This window comes from Pygocentrus nattereri, chromosome 16 (genome assembly GCF_015220715.1).
Source record: "Pygocentrus nattereri isolate fPygNat1 chromosome 16, fPygNat1.pri, whole genome shotgun sequence".
NCBI classification, from domain to species: Eukaryota; Metazoa; Chordata; class Actinopteri; order Characiformes; family Serrasalmidae; genus Pygocentrus; species Pygocentrus nattereri.
The window spans coordinates 24,138,970-24,156,287 of NC_051226.1; the positions used below are offsets into that span (position 1 = coordinate 24,138,970).

Genomic DNA, 17,318 nt, shown 5'->3' on the forward strand with positions numbered 1-17,318 from the left:
CAGTTCTATACACTAAAGCACTAAGATTAAGCTAGGTTTGTGTCCAGTCTGTCTTGTGTCCATGTCTGGGATTACATTTATAGAGACGACGGACTGCAAAAGTACCATGAGATAAGCAGTATGTACATCATAATTATAAGGTTATATTTGTCCAGAGATCTAACTCCCTATGGCCACATAACAGTCTGCTTAGCTGATTTGGGGGTTGGCTGCTATATTTCACTTTCAAGACCAAGCCAATGACCATGCACCTGTCCCTACAAGCCCAAGGTGTAGTTTACCAAGCACACAGTCTACACTGATCTCAAACAGGGTGTCCTATGACGAAAGGCAAGGCTGACTGGGTGCTTTATGGCAGGCCAGAGCTCAGGTTATGGGTAGATTCCCTCTCTTGTCCACATTAATGTTGCATACAGGCTGGGGCTTGTGCCGACATGAGGCAGGGAAGGAAAAAACAAACACTGCACATATAGACACATCAGTTTGCTTATGCCCATGACTCCTCTACATCAAGGAGGCCATGCCACACCAGCTAATCGATCATTTGTTACAACATCTGCACTCTGAACCTAGTTTCCTGTGTCTGTGTTTCCCAACCAGAGGAGCTTAATTTAATAAATCATGGGTCAAGGTGTTGCCTTACTTGAGATCCAACTGGGCACAAAGAGCTTCCACTCTTTTATGGGATATAGTTTAAATGGACATATTTTGCCTAGAGACCCACTCCCCATTTACTTCCACCACCCCCACGAATACCTCTACCCCAGCTCTCATCAACCCAGAGCCTAGACCAGCCCAGCCTGGTCCTGAGCTCTGGGTCCATTAAAGGGACGGCTGATGCGTGTAGCGTTAAAGGGGAAGGCAGCCCAGTTGCAGGCCCCATGTCTGGGCCAGGGCTGCTTCATGAAATATTGAACGGCCGTGTCCCTTCTAGGAGCTGGCTCGCTCATTCTTGGTGGAGGGAGGGTGATTAATATTTTAGACTGCAATCTCCTGCTTGACAAACTCTCCCACATGATTGGGTAAGAGCGCCTCGCTTCCCCTCGCTCCACTCGTCTACCCCACCACCATCCTCTCTCTTTTCGTTTCGTTTTTTTTTTTCCTTTTTAACCAAATTTCATTTATGGGGAAATTAATTACGCCCGGTGATTTTGGCTACCCAAGCCCTTCAACCTCCACACTCATGGGGCCTCCCTGGAGCCCTGGTGGTCCCAATGAATGAAGTAGCATCCATTTTTTATGAAGAGCAGGTTATCCTATTTAGTCAGACTAAAACAGTCAGTGAGGATATGGTTCCAAAGAAACAAGCAAAGCAAAAAAAAACAGCCTTCCAGGTTATCTTCTTTTCTACCCCCTGTCCTTGTCTATGTTATCCAGCTTACCACCCCTTAATGCACACACATACAGAGAGACACACAGTAGCATTTCTGAGGCAGTGAACTAGGCTACAGTTCCCTGCCTTCCCTTTGTTCTCTCACTTAATATTTCATAAGAGTCTAATTACATTTATATACATGAAACATATGAAATGATTTAATTACACTTCCCAAATTCCATGAATTATTTGCACGGAACAAGTGTAGTATTTATTTGTTATTTGACATTATTTAAAGGACCAACAACAAGCCTGCATATCTTAACCACAATCTGAACATGATCTGAACACTTTACTCCAATATACCAACCGACACACAGGCACTGAAAAGTTTCTCATTGAAAACGTTTGGCAGAAAATGTCAGCTGAAAGAGAAAAGGAGATTACATTTTTGACCAAAAAAGAGGCCTACAATGAAGTGTCAAAATGTAAGACTAATAAAAATGAGAAAGAATCGTTTATAAACACTGTTTGTTTCCTTCATTTTCCTGTGTGGTCAGTACAGGCACATTCAAACAGTTTGAGCAGCAGCAGATCAACAGTTAAAATGTCAGCTGCTTGGAACAGTTTCATGGTTTCTACGAAGGACATTAAACAAGGGATTTAGAATCACTGTTAGTTAGAAAACTACTCAACGTGAGAGCAGAACTGTTGCAAAACAACAAAATCCAAAAAAGGAAAATCCCTACAAACACGCTGGTGCAGTATAAATAAAGCTTTAATACAATTCATTGTCTTGGATGACCAGTCATCCTCTGAGGACAGTTGGATTTCATGGCAGAAAAAGCCCATATGTTGTAATAAATTTGATTCTATGAAAACATTTTAAAATGAAAATTTTCACCCCAGTGTGTCCTGAATTCCGGTTTTGGTTTTGGCCGACGGTTTTCTCTGAGTGCTTCGCTACTTACCGATTACGCTTTCTGTTTTTTCTAGTCACACTCCAGTGTTTTTCTATTTAATCTCTGCCAGCTGCATCATGTAGCAGCATGTAGTCTTTTATCACAGATAATAATTTCAAGCCACAACAAAAAGCACAGTAATCAGAACACACAATAGAAGTCAATGGGCAGATGATTCAGCACTACTATAAGTGTGTTTCAAGTCAATAAGTTTTCTGTTCTTTTACATGGAAACATCTCAAAAAACATTACCTGTGGCAATCAACTGTGTGCAACAGATACTGCTAATACAGACTAGCCTCTTTCTTCAGGCCCCTAGTGGACATTCTGCCAGTAGAGAATCAACTCAATGTTTTTAATTAATATAACTAAGCAAAATGTTTTTCTTTGTAACTATAATATCAGATGAACTAAGACACTGGTGGAGGTGCTTGTGAGTAATGAGGGGTGAAAGGGGAGGAGTGTGAAAGCTCTGCTGTGAAAACAATTCATACCTTTCCACAGAAATGAACGTTAATGTACAAATACATTTAAATACAGTGAAAACACTTTTATAAATGTTGAATCACTTGTTTACTTATGAAGACAGAATTTCAGTTTGCTTCCAGTTTTGTAAATCATATATATTTCTAGGGCGGCAACAAATATCTGATAAATTCAGTTTGCCAATGCAATTAGAATAGCTGGGATCTTGACCCATTTTTATAAGAGCACATGCTTCAGTGCATCAGGTTTTATCAGTCCAATAGGAAACAGCGAGGCACCAGAAGTAAAGAAGAGTAGCAGCACATCTAAAGAAAGCAACAATCTGTCTGCACAGAATAAAAATATGAAATTCAACAATAATAATAAAAAAAAATAATTAAAAACGTTTTAATAAAAACTTTTTAATAAAAAAAACACTTTTTATTTAGGCATTAGAGTGAAACACAGCTTTCATTATTTTAAAGAATATTTGAGATAATATTTGGTAGAATACTGGAAAGTAAAAATATCCAGCAGTTTCAGCCCTACAACTTTACTGAAAATACATATGGCAAAAACTGAGGAAGCTCTACAACAGGCAGAAATGGCATTTATGGCTACTGTAAAACAGGGTTATGTTGATAAATCCAGAACAGTATTCCTTTGAAGTTTAACAACTTTCATCAGGTCGCATATCAGCTTTACTATATCAGATGATATCAAAAGAGTCACACAAGAGCATCAGATTCTCTTCTATATCAAGAGACAATAGGGATATGCACCAGCACACACAGACAAGGGAAAGCATATTTCCCTTCTTCATCCTGAAAGGCTAAACAGAATGATACCAACATGAGCACAGTGGCAAGTCACACAGTAGGTCCTAAATGGGGCTGCAGGCGGGGTTCCAATGGACAGACGTCTCACCTAGAGGCCCTGCCATGCCAGGACAGTACCTGATGTCCCGCTGCGACAGTCTGCTAAATGATGCAGGAGGTACCAGACAGTCCTCTTACATGGGAAGGCCAATGGCACGTAAAAACAAGTGGGCAGGATGAACATTCGCCTACTCAGCAGGGCTGGGACTGGGGCCAAGGGAGGATTTAGCTCAACTACAGTGAAGTTTATTCATTGCAGAGAGAAAGAGCAAGGTGGGGTGGGGGGGGAGTTGGTGGTGAGAAAGAGAGAGAGATAAAGAAGAGTCTGATTTCACCTCCAAAAAGATGAGATGAAAGCTCTAAATAAGCATAAACACATTCCCACATGCCTCAACTCAAGAGCTTCTACTCATCTGATGTAACTTTCCACACACAAACTTTCATCGAGGCACGCAAAATCATGGCACGGTGAAAGCCTGCATGCTTGGCACAGCGGTATGACACAAACACACGCAAGCACACACGCGCACGCTCACGCAGCAGTGCAGTACATTTCGTAACATCCGTGCTTTAAAGGACAAGGCCATGGGGAGAGTCAGTGAGCGAGAATCGATGAGAAAGCTGTGTCTCTGTCAGGGAGGTGAGGCTCCTCACTAAAGGGGCAGAAGAAACAGGCAGTCAGGCAGAAAGACAGCAGCATTCCTGCTGATCCACTCGTCTCAGAGCACACATACACAGACCCCCCCCGGACATGCACACACATAGACCCCCCAGACACAATCAAAACACAAACGTTTTGATCTGATACAATTTAAATTTCATGATACTTAAAGTTGCACTATGTAAGACTTTTTGGTTAATACTGAAGGAAGCAGCATTAGTGGGTCAAGAGGAATAAAAAACATGCTGAAATATGCTGTGCGTGAGCTGCTTTGAGTCACTCTGTAAAACCTGAAATGGTCATTTAAGGGGGCGTTCACACCTACCTCATTTGGTGTTGACCTATGTATCAAACTCTTTAGTCTGGTTCATTTTGACAAGTGTGAATGCTTCACCCATACTTGGGCGCACATTAAACAAATGAACCGTGGTCCAGCAAAAATCGCGGGTTTCTGTCAACCTACAAATGATGGCAAATGTGAGAGTAGAAGAGCAGTTGTCTCCCTGTAAAATTCCTGACCAGTAAACAATCACCCACATATGTAATTTGGTGCATTTTTGCTGTTGTTTAAAGAGAACTTAGTTGGTGAAGGATGCATCATCTGAGGAAGTCAATTATCAACAATCATCATCATATCTTCATATCATCAGAATAATGTGCATTTGAGAGAAAAGTAGTTCTTTTAGAGTATACTGTTCCTGCCAAGCAACTATGGACTGTGAAGGAAGCCAAGAACTTTTGGTCTCCTATCATTGTATGTTGCTGTCATTTCATGAACTTTTTCATTTTTTGTTCATTAATAATAGTTTTACTTGACTAATTACCAACAGTAATGCTAATTATTGAGATTATAATGTTAGCACCAAGCGAACAGTGTTGTAAGTCACCTTACATTCACCTGAGGCTGAATCTCAAATGGCTCCCTACTCCATACACTACATAAGTTTTAAAATGATCTGCATATATTGATTAGGCACTATACACTATACCGGCCACTTCTTTAAGCACACCTCTTTGTATCTTTTCATTGTCCGCTTCAATAGCTCAATTTATCTTACAGGTGCACTTCGTAGTTCTACACTTACAGACTATAGTTCATCTATTTCTCTGCATACTTTAATAGGCCCCATTTATCCTGCTCTTCAATGGTGAGACCCCAACAGGACCACCACAGAGCAAGTATTACTTGATTGATGTATCATTCTCAGTACTGCAGTGACACTGGTGTGGTGGTGTGGTGTTAGTGTTTGTTGTGCTGGTAAGAGTGGATCAGACACAGCAGTGCTGCTGAAGTTTTGAAACACCTCCATGTCACTGAGCTACAGTCTCTGACTTTACATCTACAAGGCGGACAAACAAGGTAATAGTGTCTAATAGAGTGGACAGAGCGTTGACACAGTGTTAACAACTCCAAGTCTGCTGCCCCCCCCAAAAAAAATCAAGTCTATGATTAAGATGAGACTGAAGCCAAGATCTGGGGATACAGGATAAAACCGTGGGAACGTTAAGTAAATGCCATTACTAGACTTGGGTCGATATTGTTGGGTGAACACAGTTCAAAAAGCCTACAACAACTTGGGGTACTGGAATTCTGCAAGTAGCAAACCGATAACTATGACAGACAGAAAGACAGACAGAGAGACAGACAGATCAGAGGTTTGACTCTCAGTCTAAGTCTCCTTTCCAGCACCTTGGCAAAAACTTTCCCAGAGAGGGTGAGCAGTGTGATACCTTGGTAACTGGCAAATTAGCAACTCTCCGGTTGCCTTTCTTAAAAATAGGGACCAGCAACCTGGTCTGCCAGTCTAAGGGTACAATGAGGTGACAAAGATGCCAAATTCCTTTTAGTCATTCATCAGCATGGGGAACATTAGAGATACAAGTACCATGACCTTCATAAACGTGGCAGTGGCTCTGAAAATATTTACATATCTGAAAATCCCATGTCCACAGCAACTGTGCCTGGAAGAGGACACACAGTGAGGACAATCAGAGAGTCAAACATTTCTCCAAAGATCACAGCGCTGTAGATTTGCAGAACATAGTAGCATGTTGGGGTGACCAAGTCTCCAAAACTACAAGTAAATGCCACCTTCATACCAAGAAACTGTTTGGAAGGCATGCTAGCCTTTCTTTTCATCTAACCACAAATAAAATAGTTTCTATAGTCTGGAGTATGCTAGGCACTACTGAATCTTAGACTGGAACTTGGTTCAATGGTCTGGAGAGACAAAACTAGAGCCACTTAAGGTTTGGTATAAAAAGAAATTGCTTATACAGAGAAAACCTCATCCCCACTATTAAGTGGAGGATCTGTGCTGTTTAAGGGTAGTTTTCAAGCTAATTAACCAAAAAGACATTTGTCATCACCTTTACCATGGGTGCCATGTGTTTTTTAAAAAAGGTACCATTTACCTTTTTAATTCCTAATCCACTTCCTGCAATTCCTGATTGGCTTGGTAAACAAATGTTTTCTTGTCTATAACACACATTCACTGTCATTTTATTAATTAATTTTAGTTTTAGGATCCCTGACTGTTAAAGACATGTAAACCTCAACATGGTGTACAAGCCTAATAAATATGTTGCATGAATCAAGCAGAACATTTTATTTACTGTTAAAAATAGACTAAATCTCTCCATTTTTGATGCTGCATCAAATGAGTGAGGAATAGTGAGCTGAATACCCTTGAATTACACCGTTAAATTACTCGAGAGAAAAACCTTTCAGTAGTCTTATTTTTTGCTGGACCGAGTCAATTGTACAATTATGTGAGTCTTTTTTTTATTTCTTTTATTCAGTTTTGGGTTGCACCAAGTATCGGTTGTGGATAAATGTTTATTTGCCATGCATGTAAACTGCAGTTCCTGAGCTCCTCTGTTACTAATGCTACAGCAAAAGTCATACCTGTCTCCTTCTGCCAGCAAAGCAATTACGTGAGATTACAGATGCCAGACTGGATTTGAACATTACAGAAGATCTGGATGAGATTTATAACTCAACCTGAAGCAAAGCGTAATTTACACTAATCAAATGTCTACTATTGTGCATCTAATTAGCTAATTCTTGTTTTTCTAATTTAATGAAAACGCACATAAGGAGTCCATCTCAATCATCACTGTTAGCCATCATATCAAACCATTTGCAGTTCATGTAACTTCAAGACAAAAGTAATCACCCCAATGTCAAAACGCTCACACTTGAGGTCACGTCTTGAACAGCAGAGTTATCAAATTAGACAACGGGTTCCAGCCCCTGGGGGGAGTTCCTTCTGACAGACAGCAGCTAGAAAAGAGTTGGAATTCCCTCAGAGAGTTCTCAATGCCTGTGGCATCAGTCTCCTGCAGCACCGAACCAAAGTGTCCCCTTCCGACCGCTCTGGAGAAGAAAGCAGCAGGAGACGCAATTAGCCTCATCAGAAGGACTTTGAAAGTGTTTGGATTAATGTAATTAGCAGCGAGCAGAAGCTCTCAGTCCTCGAAACGATCCCCCCCTAGACACGGCCTCGAAGAGAAGCGCCACCGTAGTGGAAAAGGACTAGGGGAAAAAAAGATCACTTGTTTTAAAAGATAAATGCTACTGTGCAAATATATTTCAAGCAGATGCCAGGGGAATAATCAAGTTTTAATTTAGCTGCTAATTTAATTAGCCACTAAGCCGCCCCCAAAGCCTCCCAGAAGTGTTCTGCTCAGAGAAAGAGACAGGGGGTGGGTATTTTACTGCACACAAGGAAAGATTCTTCAAAAATTGCAGTCGTTTTAAGTTCTGCTGATTTTAGCAGACAGCAATTAGCACATGTAGAAGACAATGATGTAATCCCATAGAGCCTGTGCCTACACAAATATGAACTGCATATGAAGTTGTGCTGTATTATCATGGTGGCATGATTGAAATACTATGAAAACGTTTTTTTTTTGCCATTCGTCTGCTTAGTTTCAAATTTACCTCCAAAAACCAGACACGAAAGATTCAGATACTTCGACACATCAACACCACTAAGGCTAATAAGAAGTTATTAATCATCAGGACAATGATTATTTATGTCATCATCTGCATTGGGCAACTTGACTGGTAACTCGTGGAAGGGGGTGGTCTTATGCTAGCTGCTTGGGAATGCAGAAATCAAAGACTTCAGCTGGCTGGTGAAATGTGTGTGCGTCTGCACATGATGTGGGGAGTGCATGTGCTGGGCTGGAGTAGGCGCACAGGGACGGATTGGCGGGGGGGGGGGGGCCGAAAGGAACGTATGCCACTCAGTCCGCTGGCGAGGGGGCCAGGGGCTTCATTAGAGGGAGCCAGAGGCTGACCCCGGCTGCTGCGGGGCGCAGACCAGGCGGGGTGCAGGGGGGGTTTGGTGAGGGTGAGAGGGTGGGGGGGCAGGCTGAGCAAACCACAGAGGAGCCTCTCCCCTGGGCTCCCCCTCTGCCCGACCTCCCGGATCTCTGGACGGAGCAGAAAAATCAACAGCGTTCCTCTTTGAAGCCGTCTCCTTCTCTGTTTCTCTTTCTCCACGCTCCCTTTCTCCGTGAACCTCATGAATCATGCATGCAACACACACCCTCCAATACACACACACACACACCCTTCATATTTTGCTTTCTCTTTTTTTCGACAGCCTGCCTTTCAGACAAGGCATGAAACAGACAACAAAGGATGAGTGCCCGTTTGTGTCATGGCTCCTCAGTGCAGCCCATTATCAGTCGTGTTTGACAAATTACTTAACACTGCCATGCTGCTGATTTGGCAGTGGGGAAAATACGTGGTGCACCCACATCCATGAAATTTAATAAGCTACAACTAATGAGCGAGAGAGCGCAGCTCAAACGAGGTACAACAACAAACTGCTGTCTGCAGCAGAAAGAATGGTATCCACGTAAGTCAATTAGAGAAAACCAAGAGTGCGTGTGTGCCTTATTCTTTAGAAGAAGATTATTTTAATGTAGTAATTGGTTTGGAGATGAAGTGGCTAATTGCTGTAATGAAACCAAGTTTTTCACATGAAAGTCAAGTAAATGAATCGAGAAAGGCCGCTTGAAAGTGCCCTGGGAATCCTGGGAGGCTCTCATAGATGATCTTTTATTCTTTCTCTTCAGAGTGAAACTGATGTGGGGCGGGGGGGTAGAAGAAATCACCAGCCCAGAGAGGCAAATGAGAGTGAAGCCCCTTTCTCCTGCACTCCAGGAAAAAAAGGAGGTGGGATTGAGGGGGGAAACAGAAAACAGAAAGTTAGTTGGCTCTGAAACATCTTTGAACGAAGAAAAACTGACGCATCCCATGGCGAGCAAGTCAGATCAAAGCAGGGGAAAATGAAATAATCATAAAGCAATATAAGAAGACAAAGTTTTTAAGATGAGGGCACCAGCAGAAGTTGTGGAAAGAGACGCAAGCCTGTTTAGCTCCAGCTGGGCAGATGCTGTAGAGGAGGAGCAGGTTATTCCTTCTGCATTCCCACTGCTCTTCAACTCTGTGGTTCTCATATGCACAAGAGATCCACTTAAACAGTTGGATAGACACTTCAACCATGTCATTTCTGGTATTTCTGAATATCCTATTGTTAGACTCAGGGAGGGAGTATGTGAGATTGACAATGTCCATCTCCATTCTCATGCATGCAGAGAACAGCATATTTCAAAAAACTAATTCAGATTATGGCCCCAAAAGCTTTTCTCCTGAGAGTTTCAGTTGAGTTGCCATCTGTTTTCAAATTCTTTCTTCAGGAGACCTTCTAGTTTCGTTTTTTTCGCTGGCCTTGAATGAAAGGACATAAGGCAGTAAAAGAATGCTAGACTAGAAGACCAGAGTATCTGAGCCCAGTTCCCAGCATGAGGCATCCAAAGAAAAAGAAAAAAAGCCTCCTCTTTCGCTAATGAACACTCTGAGCATGTCAAGTTTGAACCGCCTTCCAAGAAGTGGGCAAGACTTCAGAATTGGAAGTGATGACCAGCTCGTTATCAGCTAATTATAAACTCAGCTACGGCTGTCAAGCCCACCTCTCGGGAGTCAACCCAAGATCTTCTGACATGTGAGAGACGAACACCATCTGTCTCTGGGCTGCTCTTTTGCAGATGTGTCTGTTCGGGAGGGTTGAAGTGCGTGTCCTGCTTAAGGTTTCGGAGTGTGTTGATGGGCGGTCCAGTGGGGTCTTCTCAACTCTAAGCGAGCCAGCTTAGGACACTGCCACTTGGCACGTTGTTTACAAGGGGCGGCAAAAATGTCCCAGGCCAAGGGAAATTAAGCTTTTAAAAAACTCCTTTTGATTGATGTGCTCTTATTTCACGCTTATGATCAGTGATTATCTAGGATAAATAATTCAGGGTACTAAAAAGTTAATAAAGAAAAATACGATGAAGCTCATCATTTAAGTAGAAGACATCTTATGGGAGAGGGAAGATGCTACGAAAGAGAGAGATAAAGGGATGGCTGCATGGAATGGAGAGTGAAAGGTGAGTGGTGTAGATGGACAGAGAAGATGAGGGGGAGGGAAGGAGGAGGAGGAAAGAGGGGAGGAACAGAGGTGTGGCAGCAAGGACCGAGGGAACCAGGCCCCTAATTGGTACTTAAACACTCGCGGCATGCCGAACTGTTGCTATCATAAGAAATTGATGAATTAACCGAGAGAGAGAGTGGGAGAGAGTGCGGGAGAGGCTTCTAAATCTTTTAAGAGGATAACTTACTTGGGCAAAACAGCTGTTTATGCATTATTTGTGCCGAGAGCCATTTACCACCATTTAGGAGGGAAGCAGGCCCCGAGTCTGAGGAGACACCCACAGGGACTGGTGCCTGGGAGGACAGAGAGAGAGGATCATTTACAGAAAAAGAAAAGATGAAAAATTCATCCACTGGTAGTTCTTTTAAAGACTTAAAGACCTGGCCTGTCAGTCTGTGGCTTGCATTTAGTGACAAACAGCATAGGCGGGAGAGGAGGACGCAAGGGGACATGGCAACATGTTTTTTGGGCAGGACAACACGAAGTTCTCTTGAAGCCTGGTGACTATGCAGCATTGCTTTGATGATTAGAAAGTGAGTTTGCTGTCACGAAGAGGGGATCAGTGTCATTTCTGTCAATCTTATCGTAGGCCTGCATATATAACAGGCTGGTTTGGGAAAAGGAACATAGAGGAGGATTTCAGAGCATTATAGTTAAGTGGGCTAGCACAAATTGCTCTATTTTTCATGCTCACCTGTGCCAGTTGAGGAAAAGGGGAGAGGAAAAAAAGAAAACAAACCCTGCAAGAGCATCTGTGTCATGCTGTGCAGGCTGCCTGTGCCACTGCTGCATATCGCTGCAACAAAGTCTTGCTCCCACAGTGCCTCAGGGCGACAGACAGCTCCATTTCAGCAGTCACTGATGCTAATCGGGCTTGAAAGATGAATGTTTGCCCTCTGTTTGTTCTAACACACCGCTTTGTCCGTCAAATGCCTGCGGGTGACCAGACCAGGAGACCAACTGTGGGAGCTTCACTTCTTCACTCTCTTGCCCACTCGCAACCAATTACTGCAACACATCATCCTTGATTAATAGGTTATTCTCAGAGTTTTATTTTGTTATGCAGCCCTGTGAAGCTCTTATGAAGCCTATGCCTACATTAAAACATATTACTCTTTCGACTTTGATGGTTGCTGCAATCTGACAGGTCAAACTCACTCTCAATAAAAGAAATTTATTAAGATTTCTCCCAGCTCTCACACTGACCCATCTCCTTGGTGATAGCCACATAACCAAGGTGCCCCTCTCACCTAAAATATCATCATTCAGGTCTGCGCCTGGACAGGCAGGCTGAGCCATGATTAGCCCACAATTTATTCCCTGCCTGCGATTGAGAGGCAGGGTGCCCACATGGTAATGTGTTTAAAATGTCAGCGTAGAGGTAAGGATCTCATCAACCTTTGGTCACCCGGCCGCTTTGAATATTCTTATTGCCGTCATGCATTAGTGATAAGCTTTTGAAAAGTAAGTCAAATTTAACCTTCGCCGTACCTGTCCCACGTTATGAATATTAACCAGGCCTATTATGTGTACATGATCTGAAAGAATTTAACCCCGCCGCACCCGGGATCTAGGGCCCAGCCTTTCGAGCGATGGAGGGGAGAGAGGAGGGTGTTTACCGCATAGAAATGATGTTTGCCCAGGCTGGGGTAATGTCTGGCCAGATTAATGGGTTATCAAGGAACAGTTCCCCAGAGATGGTTAGAGATTGACCAATCATTCTTTCAGATCATATCAAAGATCCAGGGAGAACTGTGGGCAAAAGTATTTTCTCCAGCACAGGGATGCAAACATGCAAATGCAAACACATGAACTTCATGCTGAAATTTAAGGGCAGCACTTGCATAGACCTGTATTTCTTCTTTCTTTTTTCAGTCCAAGTGGCTGAGCCTTTAAAGCTGCCAGTGCTGTTGCACATATATGTTATCACCAAACACATGAAGAACTGGCATAGTATCACGCAGTCACCAGAGGGTCCACTCTTGATATTATCAGCACATTTATTTTTAAGATGCACTACTTAATAATAGATTGATCAGGAGTATGAATTTGAAGGTTTTATGTGCAACTGAATGCTTTACAGTTAGGACACAGTACAATCTACATATAATTCAATCTAAATAAGAATATTTAAAGTTAAAAAAAAACATTTAAAGCTGAAAAACATCATAAATTAGGCATGCACTGAAATTCTGGCCATGGAAAATGCTTGGTCACAATTTTTGGCCCCAAAAAAATGTCAAAATAGTTTTGAAAATTTAGAAGCAAATTATGCATTGAAGAAATTATTATGCAATTTACCTATAGTTCTTCTACATTCATGTTGTATATTGTATATTGATTTGTATGTTGTTTACTGTAGGTATGTGTTACACGGTATGTTAATGTGAATTGCTAATAAACTTAAATTACATGTGGATGCACCGGAAAAAATTACCACCAGCATGTAGTGCGGCAATAAAAGAATCAATCTGACAAAAAATTCTGTACAATTGCATGTTGTCCTCATCACAAGCCAGGAACAGCTTAGGACTTTCCCTCGTCGTCGATAAATGTGTTTTTCCAAATAAAATATAAGGCTGAGCACTTTTTTGGGTGCATGGCTTTATTTTTCAGTAAAAAGTGTGAGCAAGCAGAATGTTGTCATCTTCTTGCATCACAGATCTACTGCCAGAAAATCTTTACTGTATAATCTTTACTGTATAATCACACGGTCTGCCATAGATTTGGCAAAGATTTTATTTGCAACACTTGTCCAGTCAATAGCTGTAATGATAATAAGCAGAAGGCTTGACTTCTTTTTCAAACAACTTTAAAAGTATCAAAAATTAAAAAAAAAAAAAAAGTTTGTTCCTTTCACTTTTCTGGCAATAATTTCAGTATGTTTGCCTTTTTTGGTTATCGATTTTGGTTTTTGGAACAATGTGTCTTGAATTGTCTTGAATCAGTTTTTGCCCAAATATTTTCATTTCAGTACATCACTATATAGGTAAAGCTTACATTTGAACAATTCTTTACAACTCTAGATACTGATCTACAGTACCTAATCCTGGTTTTGGAGATTTACTACCCCAAAGATTTCAGATAAAAAAGCAAAACAATCTTCATTACCTGGACCAGGTGTGTTAGATTTGAGTTGGAGCTGAATCTGACAGATCTTCAGGACTAGAACTGGACCCCCTGGTGTAGGCGATCAAACCTACACAAAAGCACAAGTTAGATCTAAGTCAATATCAAGATAATGTGCACTTGGTGTTTCAAGCATAGTCTTTTAAATTTTCATATAAACATTGTGAAAATGTTTTTTTCAAGTTTTACTCTGAATGAACATATTATTATGAATATATAGGAGTGTTAACCTTCACTTTTGTACGTTTTATACCATGTCACAACAAACTATTACATTTCAGAATACCAAAAACATCTTTGAAACAAAACATGCTCATCGTAAACTCTATATGTCTGCAATTGTAGGTCCACTATGTGCTCACCACACTGCAACAGTAATTACAATCAAAACACAGACCCATTCAGTCACTCGCTCACACACACAAAGCCACTCTCCACTGTCAAAGAAAAGCTTTGGCATTTATTAATGTAACTGCTGAAATTACTGCTGTTTTGTAAATATGAAATGTTTGTGTCCTCCCTTTCATATGCTGGTCCAGGCTGTCATGTCCTGTTTTATTCAGATAAATGAGTAATTCTTCACAACCCTTAATTCTAAAAGATTTTGAGGAGCCATAAAATTGCTGCCATAAAGGGGACCAAATATCACTCTCTCAGTGACTGTATAGTTTCTACAATACTTCAGAAACATAATTTATTTAAGATGTGTTTGTCCATGACAGGGTTAGCACAATTTAATGTTGGCTTGACACTGCAAAATAAAGTGTTTAGCTTGACACAGATGTTTTCTGGGTCGTCTCCAGTCTTCTAACTATGAAGAATATTCAAAGGAAATAAAAATCGTAAGTAATTTTGTTTAAAATTATGAGTTCCCAAAGGCACAGCATGCCTGTATGATCCATATGCTTTTGGTCATTAGGGCTTCAAGATTGCTACTCTCCTTATTAGTTAGTGGATTGCTTATGTCTGCAGACATCCAAGGGCAGCTCTCTCACTATTATTCTCATTAAAAATGAAACGACAAAGAGGAAACACTACGATGTGCTTCGCGTCTTTTGTTACCTCCCTTTCAGGGAAATGTCATGTTTCAATAAAAAACAAACAATATCTGTTCTCAGAAAACCTTTGTTTAAGGCCTCTTGTGATGCAAGATGACTAGAACCAGACAGCGTAGAACCAACATTAGCTACAACTAACACAACTTAAAATGTATTTATTAGAATGTTAATATTAGAAACAAACAACATATCTAAAGCTTATGCTAGGTAGCAAATATTTTTAAAGGTAGGGGAAATATTGCATATCGCTGTTGTAGGAAAAAACCTGTATTTTTCAGTTTTGGACATAATTTCAAAATGCCTGTTGTCCTTTATATATATAAAAATGGCTTCTACATTGTATATACATTTTATGATGAATGGACTAAAAGAAATGACCCAAAATAACTTGGAAACAATTCTGGCTCCATTGACTTACAGTACATTAAAAGTAAAGTAGGTTTTATTTTCTTTCTCCTGTAAAGTTCTCATTTTGAAGATACAAGGTGTTCCTCCGACAACAGCAATATACCAAAAAAACTACTGTTTCTACAAACCCATCTTGACCTAACAGGTACATTTTCTATTATTTTAAACTTTCAATTTTTGAGAGGTTTTGTGTATTGTTTTTATTCATCCAGTGAAAGGCAGTAACTCTGTGATCTTAACTCGAGTATAACTGTTATTCTACTTTCAGTCCACTCTTCTGGAGGTTAAATGCTAGCACAGTTATCTCATGGATTGATTGATACCTTACATGTGGTGGTCTTCCTTACTTAGAGTGCTGGAGTAACACTGCCTATTTGACTTTTTACTTTTACTGTTTTTCGGTCTTTGGCACTTTGAATTTATTTTTCCTCTTCATGCTCTTTTTGCTATTATTTATATAAGGCACAGTAAATTGCCTTTGCATATGAAGTGTGCTATATAAAAACCTGCCTTGGCTTGTTCAGTCTCACTCCACCTTCTCTCCTCCTCTTATCCATTTTGCAAAGTTGTGCACATGAACTGTGATTCTAAGCTATAAGTTAGTTAACCAGTTAAACTAGCTTGCCAGTTAGTTCTACAGCACATCTCTGATTTAACACAGTTTACTACACAATGTATACTGTGTATTTGATATGGTCTGTGTGTGAGATGAGGGGGCAGAAGACTGGTAAGGGTTTTTCACATATTAACAGTTGTGGCTGCGCTCAGCTCTATTTCACCTTTCACGCAACAGACAGGTCAGACTAATGGACGGAATATCCCCCCTGTGGCTCAAGGCCCCCTCCGCTGTGAGCCACAGAGCAATTGCCCATTCTGCCTTTCCCTTAGTTATGCCATTGTTTCTGAGTCACACAGAAGTAAATAATAACTACTAACAGTAAACAATTTTAGAAGAATACAGCAAAACAACATTAGCAGAAACAAAAATCACTGCCATTAAGCTAACGCCATCTGCAGCCACTGGTTTTATGAAAAAAATCTAAAATGTATAACCAATAGTGTCAAAAGAATATAAAAAGTATAACTAAAATAGTGTCAATAATTCAAACTTATTGTCAAGAATGACCAGTCATTCTCTGTTGTCGAGGGCAATAAACTTAGTGGCACATACTGCAGGCTACACACTGTAGCAATTTCAGTATGTTTATTTTCTCCAATTTGTTTGGGTTTTGATTTCTAGTCCTATTTAGTTTTTTTCGCTGAAACCCAGTAGCCATTTTTTGTATTTTATTTGAAAAGTATTAGCCAATCATGATAACTGTCACAGAAAAGGTACATCACAACCCCTGTCTTTGCTCTGAACACTACCAGCAATGCCAGTTGTGCTTGATTAAAATTAAGAATGGCTCATGCTGTTTGAAAACCTAGAAACTAGCCAGTAGAAACAGTTTAAAAAACAGCTGCCTCAAAATTAAATCTTTATCAATAATGTATAAAGCAGTCAGCTGGTGCAGGTAGCACAGTCATGCACAAATTATGCACAAGGACCAGCATGGATAAAACATATATAGGAAATGTATGTTTTAAAAGCACTATGCACAATTAATTAGTTCTCCCAGATGCATAATTCTCAGTAGCTGTAACATGACTACTAGAATTTAAACTGTTTATTGTGAGAAAAAGTAATTATATTACTGTAATGTGTTAATCTGTACCACATTACATCGCTCCTAGATACCACCACTATGATAGAAAAACATGATTCTAGGCACAAATGCAGTACAATTCCCCTGGGTCTGCTCTGCTCCTCTTATCTAAGATAATGTTGAGCAGCTTTGGTCTGTCCTCATGAAAGTCAAGCCATACTGATCCTGTCCTAAAGCTTTTGTATTCTGGTTATTGATTTAAAGAAAAATGGAAATCTCGGCCTCATTAACAGCGGATGAAGTCATGA

General features: G+C 40.6%; 1 long non-coding RNA gene across 2 annotated transcripts in view; it reads right to left on the reverse strand.

Moving 5' to 3' along the window:
* Window positions 1–3,291: 3,291 nt before the first annotated feature.
* The window catches only part of LOC108431242, a 28,095-nt gene continuing 14,068 nt past the window's right edge, over window positions 3,292–17,318 (reverse strand). Inside the window, exons 5-7 of one of the 2 annotated variants that reach the window (XR_001858138.1) lie at window positions 13,881–13,968; window positions 10,957–11,062; window positions 3,292–4,273 (exon numbers count right to left, since the gene is read on the reverse strand). This is a non-coding gene — a long non-coding RNA (uncharacterized LOC108431242). Of the gene's footprint in view, window positions 4,274–7,102; window positions 7,661–10,956; window positions 11,063–13,880; window positions 13,969–17,318 lie in introns of those variants that run through there. The other variant, XR_001858137.1, reaches the window with a different exon arrangement.